This window comes from Strongylocentrotus purpuratus, unplaced genomic scaffold (genome assembly GCF_000002235.5).
Source record: "Strongylocentrotus purpuratus isolate Spur 01 unplaced genomic scaffold, Spur_5.0 spur5_scaffold_1, whole genome shotgun sequence".
Classification (NCBI taxonomy): Eukaryota; Metazoa; Echinodermata; class Echinoidea; order Camarodonta; family Strongylocentrotidae; genus Strongylocentrotus; species Strongylocentrotus purpuratus.
Genome location: NW_022145594.1, coordinates 32,068,236 through 32,078,911, shown reverse-complemented (window position 1 = coordinate 32,078,911; position 10,676 = coordinate 32,068,236). Strand labels below are relative to the sequence as shown.

Below are 10,676 nucleotides of genomic sequence, written 5' to 3'. Positions count from 1 at the left end.
CCTGGACCAAGATTAAAAGAGAACAGATAATTATTGTCTTTGCAGTTTAATGTATATACATCATACGTGCATACTATTGTTGATGCATGGCATGTCTACATGTATGTTTTGTTTTGTTTTTCCAACTCAAAAATATCTCAATAGAATTTGTCTTTTAGTATTTTAAGTACATTCATGTCTATTTATGAATCCATATGCAACACAAATATCACAAATTACTATTGGTAACAGTATGGACAATAACGCTAAACCTTATGAATTACAGCTTAAAGAACCATTCAACTTAATATAGAAAGAACAGAGAGAAATATAGTTTTCCTTTAGTTTTGTACACAAAAAGTATAAAATTCTGCATGTTGGGGCTGACATAAGGTCAGAATGGTTAAAAGACTCTGTAATGGTAAGACCAACATGTATTAAAAAAGTCAGCGATGGCTGGGCTTAAAATGCGGTGGTTCCAAACATGACATTTCTGACAACTATTTTGAGGGTTCACCAGACCGACTTGTGGGCTGTCTGTTTACTGGGATGCCCTGCTGTAAGTAACCCTATTGGTAACACAAATGACAGTGTTTGTTGGTTGCCTGCAAGAGCAATACATTTTCAATGGCAGTAAGGGCCTTCTTGCGGGAAGCCGACATAATTTCCTTCTCATTCTCACCTGTCCTGCTTGGGAATAGGCTGCCAGCAAGAAGTTCGCCAGAGAGGGACCCTAAGCCACTTCTTTCTAATTCCGCTGCAAGAAAAGCCCTGATGTCTGTGCCTAGAGGCTGTTTGTCTCTCCATCTCATGAACACTGTCATCAATGCATCACCGGTATTTTGGCTATCTTTCTCGATTTGACCAAGCTCTGCGATGGAGATGTCCAGGTTAATGCCCACCTCTTTGAAGTAGCTAGGTTCAATTTGCTTGGACAGCTTTAAGAATTCCTTCTCACTGACAATCCTGTAATTAAAAACAAGATTTTATCAAGCATCTCTTTCATAAGTATCTCTTAAAGCCCCTCTAAAGTGTTGGGAGCCCCAAATTCGCCACAAATTTGAAGGCAAAATTTCACCTAAATAATGTGAAATAGGATGTCATTTTAGACACACCGTCCCTGTTTTCACGAAGTGACGGTAGAGCGCGCAACTAAAAGAAAGTTAGTTTTGAATAAATCGCTTTCAAATGTTCGAGCCATAATCTCAACCTCTTTAATTTATCAAAGGCAAATAAATTTTATATCCTGGGATTGAAAATATCTCAATGTTTAGTTCTATCTTTAAATATTTCCATAATTTCTTATATTTTTTGAGGAAATGAGCTGTAAACATTACCGTCACTTCGTGAAAACACGAAATTCAAGGACGCGCTGTGATTTTGTTTTCACGAAGTGACGGTACGTAGCCGCGCGCGTAAAACATATGGGATTTTTCTCTCGTGGATGGAATTCTCGAAATGGACACTAAATACGGCAAAACGTTTTGTTTAATTGATGTACAGATAAAATAATTCGAACTGTGAGAAAGAGTACATTTTCCTCTTTCTGTAGCTGCTTTTTTATTTCTCTGTGTGGACTGTTAACACATCCGTCATTTCGTGAAAACACAAATTGCATAGAACGCTTTGATTTTGTTTTCACGAAGTGACGGTACGTAGCCGCGCGCGTAAAACGTATGGGACTTTTCCCTTGTGGATGGAATTCTCGAAATGGACACTAAAAACGGCATTATGTTTTGTTTAATTGATGTACAGATAAAATAATTCGAACTGTGAGAAAGAGTACATTTTCCTCTTTCTGTAGCTGCTTTTTTATTTCTCTGTGTGGACTGTTAACACATCCGTCATTTCGTGAAAACACAAATTGCATAGAACGCTTTGATTTTGTTTTCACGAAGTGACGGTACGTAGCCGCGCGCGTAAAACGTATGGGACTTTTCCCTTGTGGATGGAATTCTCGAAATGGACACTAAAAACGGCATTATGTTTTGTTTAATTGATGTACAGATAAAATAATGCGAACTGAGAGATAGAGTACATTTTCCTCGTTTGGTAGCTGTTTTTTTTTTTATTGATAAGAATAAACTGAATGTCTCTGTATGAACTTTTAACTTAACCGTCATTTCGTGAAAACACAAATCACATAGAACGCTTGTATTTTGTTTTCACGAAGTGACGGCTCGTAGCCGAGCGCGTATAAAACATATGGGATTTTTATTGTGTGAAGCAATTTCATGAGATAGACACTGAAATACGGTAAAATTACTTGTTTAATAGATGTATGGATAAAATAAGAGCACCTTTTCTTCTTTGTATAATTATGATGTTAGATGTATGATGTCAGTTTTTGTTCACGAAGCTACGGCTCACAATAAATTAACTATCAATAGCACAGATGGATATTGGCACAAAGTGCTTTTAAAATGATTAATAAGCTATTCTCTTTAATCTTAAGCTAAAATGGATATGTATTTAATATTCTTTGAGGTTTAATTATCAGGTATATTGTATGTAGTAGGAACTAAAGATTGCACTAAAGTTACTATATACTTTCCACTTAAGAACACGTTCAAGTAGTCTCCCCCTCTCTCTCTCTCTCTCTCTTTACCCCCTCCATCTCCTCTTAATATCACACAAATTCTGCCATTTCTTGTTGAAATTCATGCGGGTGATACTAGGGCTTTTGCTACTCTATTACTATGAGGAATGTCTAAAATTTTAGAGAGGGGCCTAGCTAAATATATTTTTTCACATAGGAAATAAAGCAAATATGTTAAGAAATATTTTTGAATGAAGGAAAAAGATTCAGTATTGATCATTGACCATAATCTGTAGTTAACTACTTAACTCTGCAATATAAACACAGAAAATGAATTTCGACTGAGCAGTTTTAATTCAAACATTTGGAACCAGAACAGCAAGTGGCAAATGGAGAATAAATAAAAAATATTAAATAATTCATACCAAACATATCATCATCAATTATCATCAATACTATATTGCATTTTGAAATGTACATTTAGGGATTTGTGGAAAAGACTCATCAGGTATACAGCCACGGAATACAAAGGTTATTTAGCACATTATACAGTACTAAATATGCTAAAAATGTCTTTAACTTATTCTTCATACATGTCCTGGTTATCATGTTTATTCAGCAATCATAGCAAATAAATGCCACATGTGACATACAAAATGCTTGACATACATGTACTACATGTATGATGAAGTCAACAAAGAAATAAATCTATATTCAAAATACCATTCCAAAAAAAAATGAATAAGAAATTTTACATCATTAGCATGCTGAAATATACTGGTTACTAAATAAACTCTTTTTTTTTAAAGGTTCATCTGCACAGATTTTTTTTACCTGAAGACAAAAGAGGTATTCAAAACAGTACTGTGTGGTATAGTCTCTTTCTTGCACGCCATGGTTATCCTGTTCTGGCTGAAAGGTTTACATGTTGATCGTAACAAAACGAGGCAATGGGAAATATGACTAATATAATCATGATCATTACTTTTTTGTTCATTACTGTTTTTCATTAATATCTTGTGAGTAGAGTTTCAGAAGCAAGTCAGTTTACACAATCTCTTTCTAGGGTATTTCAATAAAATTTAGTACACAGTCTCAAACGCTACAAAGTTTACCAAACACGTAATCTCTGACTAAACAATTATCAGCTGAACAATGCATGATAAACATGGAAATATCAATTTGACTAAACAATTTCATTTCTCATCAAACAGATAAAATTCAAAACAGCAACATTATATTGTATGATTATAAGATAGTTTGAAGTACCAAATACAATTATGATGAGAATGACTATAGAAGTAAAAATATAAACATTAAATGTGAACTAGTAACATTGTGTTTTGAAAGAAAAATCAATTGTGGAAATGTAACTTATATTCATGTTCTAATGAAGGCATCAACCCCTGTGAATACAAACATTTAAAGAAAATAGATAAACAAATTCTTCAATACAAAGATACGATATGAGGATTCATGGAACTGGAATCGAAAACTCTAATATGCATTACTGATCGAGGTAGGTATACCCGATAAATAGCTGTTCTGAGCTATACATTTGAATAATAAAGATTTATGTGTGCAGGAGTTCATTGCAATACTGTAACAGAAAACTGACACCTGTACGACTATTCAGTTCATTGTTTCAGAAATCATGGACAATGTTACCAGTTTGCCTTTAATCAATTCATTGATTTTATAATCAATCCATTTCATTGCGATTACAACACACGATTACAATTATGAGTGGTGTTTGCTTTGTTTATGATATTTAAAATGTTTAAAATAAAACAGTATAAAAGAGAGATTGAGGTATTGAAACATTGAAGCATTGTCAAAACGATCATGTAATTGATTCTAGTTTCTCAAGCATGCTCTTCAACAACAGTTCTTCAAGTTTCTTCACACGTATGTCATCCAAGCAATAGTGGTTGAAGCAGCGAAGATCCTTTATCTAGACTGCGTGAAAGCAAAAGGAAATAAGAGAAAGAACAATCAATAGAAAACCATTATCAGAATTTCAATTATGAATGGGAAACTTTACAGTGCATTATGATTGGGCGAAATTATTTTGTGTAGTTTTGGTACCAACTTTTAGAGAGGCTCTTAATGAATTAAATACTTTATTTGGTATCACCTTAGTATTGGCAATTTTTGTTAAGGATTTAAAAAAAAATTAGATGCTGACCTCGATAGGACCACTCATTCCCTTAACTAAGGGACCTAAGCATTAAAAGCAATTAAGAATATCTAAAATTTTAACTATTGGGAAACAATCAAGAAGGAGAGAAGATACCTTTTGACTCGCTCAGAAGCATAGACAATGGGTCATCATCAGAATCGCAATCGGAGCCGTCAGGAGACTTTAAGGGTCACCATGCCAAGTCACACATGCAGCTCTGACTGTACGTGTTCGGTGAATTGCTTCAACGATTCCATACCGCTCCCACTCTTAGGTCACTATGCCAAGTCACAATCCCAGCTCTGTGTTCAGTGAATTATCAAGGACCCATCTTACCAGCATGTCGGTCCCCGTATCCAATCTAATTTTGTAGAATGAAAGAAATAATTACAAGTTATTTTCTTTCATTTATTTGCAAGCAGAGGTAAGGAAATGAATCCAATATTATCTTTTGTACATCAAATTAATTACTAGGGATAATTGACCCCAAACAGAAGTTTTCAATTGCCCCTATTACCCCAAAATAGAATTTTCCAATTGTCCCTACCAAACACAACCACCCCAATGCACATACGCAGTGAGTGTGCTTAGTACTTTGCTGCTAAAGTGTGATTTAGTTGAACAGATCATGAAACTATTCTCACCTGGATTTGTTTCTGGCCTGTGGCATTCTTGAAAAGTAGATGTACTTTCCCAGTGCTTCCTTCATACAAGTGAAAATTGTATCTACTGCATCTGAAACTAAGTGAAAGCAAAAACATCATCATAATGTCATTACCACTGAAGTGTAGGTACTGGTAGTGAGACATGTACATCATCTGGTATGGTGCTTGCTTGGAAAATTCTTTAAAATACAAAGTGGAGTTGGGCAACATTTGCTGGTATCAAGAACAATTGTTTAAAAAAAAAATTTGTATAGGGTGAGGGACCAAGGGTACTAAAGTGCTGCCTTTGAATATAACAGACACAGAGTACAATAATGAGAGAAACTAAGCTAAACATGTAGACATTGTTCCCCAAAAGGTAGACTACTCATGATTACTTCAGTCTCAAAACAAAAGTATTCCTTTTTCGGATGGTGCCATTTATTCAATTTCAGGGCAGGACTGTATCTAATTTCCAATTTTTAATTAAACGTTCATTCATGTCCTTCTTTGCTTGTAAGGCAAATCATTGAATTCCCTAACAGTTAACCAGGCCAGGAGGAGCTACATCCCAGGTCATCTCAGCTCGGCATGATGATAATTTTCATAACTCCCTTTGCCCTTGGCCATGTTGATGTTGGCCTTGGGCTTGGAGCCCTTAAGTTTCTTAAACCCCAGGCACGCGTACGCGCGCCTTACAACTTGAAGGTCTCACTCTCAGTCTCACTAGTCTCAGTCTGGTCTAGATCCTGATCTACTCACCTCTAGATTCTAGATTGACGAGTAGTGGTTGACATAAACTGATAATTATAAAATGATGACCTAGAGTAACTAGAGTTCTAGACTCTAAATCAAATTTATAATTAGGTAAATAGTAAATTACTGAAAAAATTAAAGTAAAACTGTACTCTTCACTTTCTGTAAAACTTTGTTCAAATTTATACTTAAGCAGATATAAAAAGAACCTTATAGATCTAGCATTAATATTTGGTGTGGAGCTAAATAAGAAAGACTCTCCACTTAAGTTATTTAGTCTAGTCTATATTTGTTAAGACATAAGTTGATCTTTTTAGTTTTGGATCACATGATACTTCACTCCTTTATTTACTTACATGAAAATAAGTATATGGGGCGATATGTGGAACGGCGGTGTATTTTTCACACATTTCTGTGCTCATGGACATATTTATGGCTTACAAAGAATCAGAATGAATCAAAAGAGTGTACCATATTAATTTACCTAACAAAAATATTTAAAAACTCACCTTTTCATGGTCTGTGACTGTTCCAAACTGCGAAATTTTCACTACCGTCACTTCGTGAAAATATTAAAAGCAGGAAAAGAGCAAACGATGTTTTCACGAATTGACGGCTGTTAAGCGCGTACTTGGCCGTCACTTCGTGAAAACAGAAAATCCTTTTGCTCGGTATTTTCTTGTTTACGTCATCGTCATAGTGACATAATTAGATATTATTATGGCCTGAAATTTTGTGAGGTTCAAGATGTTAGTGAATGATGTCCAAAAATGCAAAAAAATCAAAAGTGAAAATATATGCGATTTTGCTCACTACCGTCACTTCGTGAAAACAGGGACGACACTACTAAAAATATTTTCCCCAAAAAAAGTGTAAGAAGACAAATACTGATAACAAGAATACTACATGATTTGGGTTTTCTGATGTACGCAGAAAACCTAACTTTTGTATTCTTTTATCAATATTCGACATCAACACATTTGCAGAAATGTGTCTTGAATGACATTCCTTTTCACATTATGATACAATTTAAGTGAAATTTTGCCATCAAATTTTTAGGGTTCCCAACACTTTAGAGGGGCTATAAGTATCTCTTATTGTGTTTTAACCCCTATTGTACATTCATTTGAGCTCCTATCTCCATACTTTGTAAGTTTAGTTCAGTTCTTGATGATCCTTTGGGCGAAACAGATTGTACAACTAAAGTACACGGAAGAATAAACTACTCCAGCCTATAAATATATACACTAGCTCCTAGAGATGAGCACTGTCAGTACCTGTAGTTTCATGCGCATACCTACCTGATTTAATTAAGCTACATGTACTGATAAGATGTATTATAATAAGCCAGTTCGTAAATAGCTTCGGAACGCATGACCCCCAAATATCAACAGATCTTTTACACTATGGATACGTCCCACTTGTGCATTTTAAAATAAACACTGTCGAAGTGATGGAGGTTGTTATGGAATAGCGCCATCTGTGGCGAGGCACAGTGTAGTGCACAAGATGGATCCAGATTAAATGGCTGAACCCAAAGTAACTCAAGATTGTAAGCCTCCGATATAGGTTGTTGTGATTCTGTAATGTAGTTATAAGTTACAGTAGGAACAGAAGACACAGCATAACAAAACAGAGGTGCTTCATGAATACCTTTTGTTTGCCCTCTTGAGAAGAATACTTCCACCTGTGTATCAGATAAATGTACTGTTGGTACCTAAATGAATACTAATTACATAACTTTCATGAGCACGATACGAGTATTCATCTCAATGGTTTTACAATTTGGGAACAAATGACCTTTATCTGCACATGCGCAAATCCTAATTACGAACTCGCTTATTGAAGGCATATTGAAGCATACACACACAAGGCTTATACCTCATTAAGCAGTGTACATGAATACAGAAGAAAAATGGCATGCATGTAAGTAATGTATGCTTTAATAATGGAACAGGTACTGTATTATCCCTACTGCTTATAAATTGCTGTTGCATATATGCTTCAAATATAGACTGACCTGTCTGGTCCAGGGTTGGTTTCAACATCACCAGATCTCATCAGGAGAATCATCAGCAGATAGAGAAGGCAAAATCCATCCATGGTGCTAGACGTCCTTCTCATTCGACAGAAACTCAGTCTGCTGGAAAAGTACAAGACATCCTGTTATTGAGAAGAAGAAAAAAATAGGAGAATTCTGCTTACTACCGTATTCGAATTACTCATATTAGTGACATGCATGTACAGTGTACATAACATTTTTTAATTTTTCAATATATTATCCTCATCAAAATATCTGCTTCCTGACTTGACTAGTGTGATTAACTACTGACCTTTATTCAAATATAACAGGGGCTGAAATGCATTTTGCAGATCTAGCTTACAGGAAGCAGGGGGGGGGGGGGGGATGTACCCATGCAGAGAGACAAAATATATAAAATAAAGGGTTTATGAATTAAACAATAGACACAATATACTTATGATAATCACTGAAAGTATATATCATGAATTTAGCTCATGAATTCTGAGTGAGATCTAAGTTAGATGTGGATGCATGAAATGCGACTAAACTCATGAAATACACAGATGTCAACGTATGGGACTGTTATGAAAATAAACAACTAAAAAGGTGTCCTAAATGTACAATCTCTAAAAAATTACTTCACCGAAAGCTGCATTATATTAATACAAATATTCAGATATCAAAAATACTTTTTCTAACAATTTAATTAATCAATTTTATCAGTTGTCGTGACCCAGTAGCCGTAGCAGGGGCTTTCTGGCAAACCAAAGGTGTCGCGAAACAAGAAAATGTGTTTATGCCACAAGGGCGATCAAGACGATAACAGCAGGGCCCTTTTGGCACAATGCCGTGTAGGTTACGGCCATTCTGGCATAAATACGCTGCATTCAAGCCATATGCCCAAAAGCCCCTAACATGTGTTTTGCACAAGCATGAAAACTTGAGAATATTTTAAAACAAATGTAACACATTTCATGTAAAACTTAAGTTAATAACCAAAAGGTAATACAAAGTTTTAGGAAATTTAGAGAATTGGCTGGATAGTGATTTTTTACAATGTTGATATATTTGGATGCCCCTGTGGATGTGTTATATTATAAGCACAAGCACACTTCTGCTTTTTAGAAAAATTGATTATCAAAATGTACCGGTGCTCCCGGTAAATTTTGATAAATTTCTTATACCTCCTACGACTATACAATGGTAGCTGCGACCATGAAAATCTCAGAATACGTAGCTGTGATATATGATTTCCAAACGGGAATAGCCGATCCGTCGAATTTAGTCAAGAAACAATGTTTACTAGGTAAATTAATATCCTGACCTTGAGAGGGAGCTATATACATAAAGAGTTTTTTTATTTACAATTCCATTTCAACTGCGACAACGATCACTAAATATAGTAGGAATCGCATATGCTTCCAATATGTTCATTTGAACCAAATTCATGACCCTATACCAACACTTTGTCTCGCCTTCAACATATTTATTGAAAACAAAAAAATGACCACAAACTTTTGATTTTTAGAGAGGCCAAAGGCATAATTAGGCCGACGATATATGCTTTGTTCAATTTCTCCTCTTTCACCAATCTGCATTCTTTCAACTCCAGTAGACCAGGTCACGGTTAGCACATGTCCCAAATGACCTGAGTATCCACAGATCTTCAAAACATGAAGAGATCCCACTTTGTAATTTTGAATTAATCCCTCCTACAGTGATGGAGGTGCTACATAAATAACCTTTGTTTCCCCTTTTCAAAGAATACTTCCACCTGTGTATCATGGTGCACTGCTTGTGCATAAAGAATCATGATAACATAACTTTCATGAGCACGTATCCAGTATTTTGTCTCTGTGAATTTCACAATTTGGTCTGCAATGACCTTTATCTGCTCATGCTCAGACTGCAACTATGAACTTGCTTATATTAGCAACCGGTAGGTCCCGATTCGCGGGTAAAGGTAAACAATTTAATACGCAAAACAAAGTACGGTTACAAGAATGATAGGTCAACAAAGACGAGTAAATAGCATAGTTATAAAAGATTGACAAATGTGGCTAATGCCGAAAGGGTGGGCAGCGTCGCGTCGCGTTAACTTGAATGCGACCGTTCGTTCAAAGCCCCCCCCCCCTGGTTTGGCCAAAAGGGTGCGTTGGGATTGTCGTATCGCGTCAAACGCGACTATTCGTCCAAAGCCCCCCCCCCCCCCCCCCTCTTTGGCCGAAAGGGTGCGTTGACTAGTCTTCCACATCAGTCATTTATAATAGAATTTACGGAATAGCAATTTAAGTCGTTTAAATTCAAATAATCAAGATAGAAAAAGATTAAAAATTAAATAAAACTAGTTTTTACGTAGTCTTGCAGATCAAGCGTTTATAAGAATTACATCAATAAATGAATTCAATAAGTATTTTTAAAAGGCCAAATAAAAATAATATCCATTTCTTTCTATGTATAGAATTATTTTATGATGTAAACTAGTCATGCTTAACAGTCTTTACAAATGAAATAACATATAAATAAATAAATAACGGAGTAGGCCTACCACCT

General features: G+C 35.4%; 1 long non-coding RNA gene across 1 annotated transcript; it reads right to left on the bottom strand.

Annotated features, from left to right (window-relative positions):
- Positions 1 to 2,849: 2,849 nt before the first annotated feature.
- On the bottom strand, positions 2,850 to 6,784 carry LOC115921045. The gene is made up of 4 exons (XR_004062714.1): positions 6,610 to 6,784; positions 5,345 to 5,441; positions 4,815 to 5,061; positions 2,850 to 4,477 (listed from the first exon to the last, which is right to left on the bottom strand). It is a non-coding gene; the product is annotated as an uncharacterized LOC115921045 (long non-coding RNA).
- Positions 6,785 to 10,676: the final 3,892 nt, after the last annotated feature.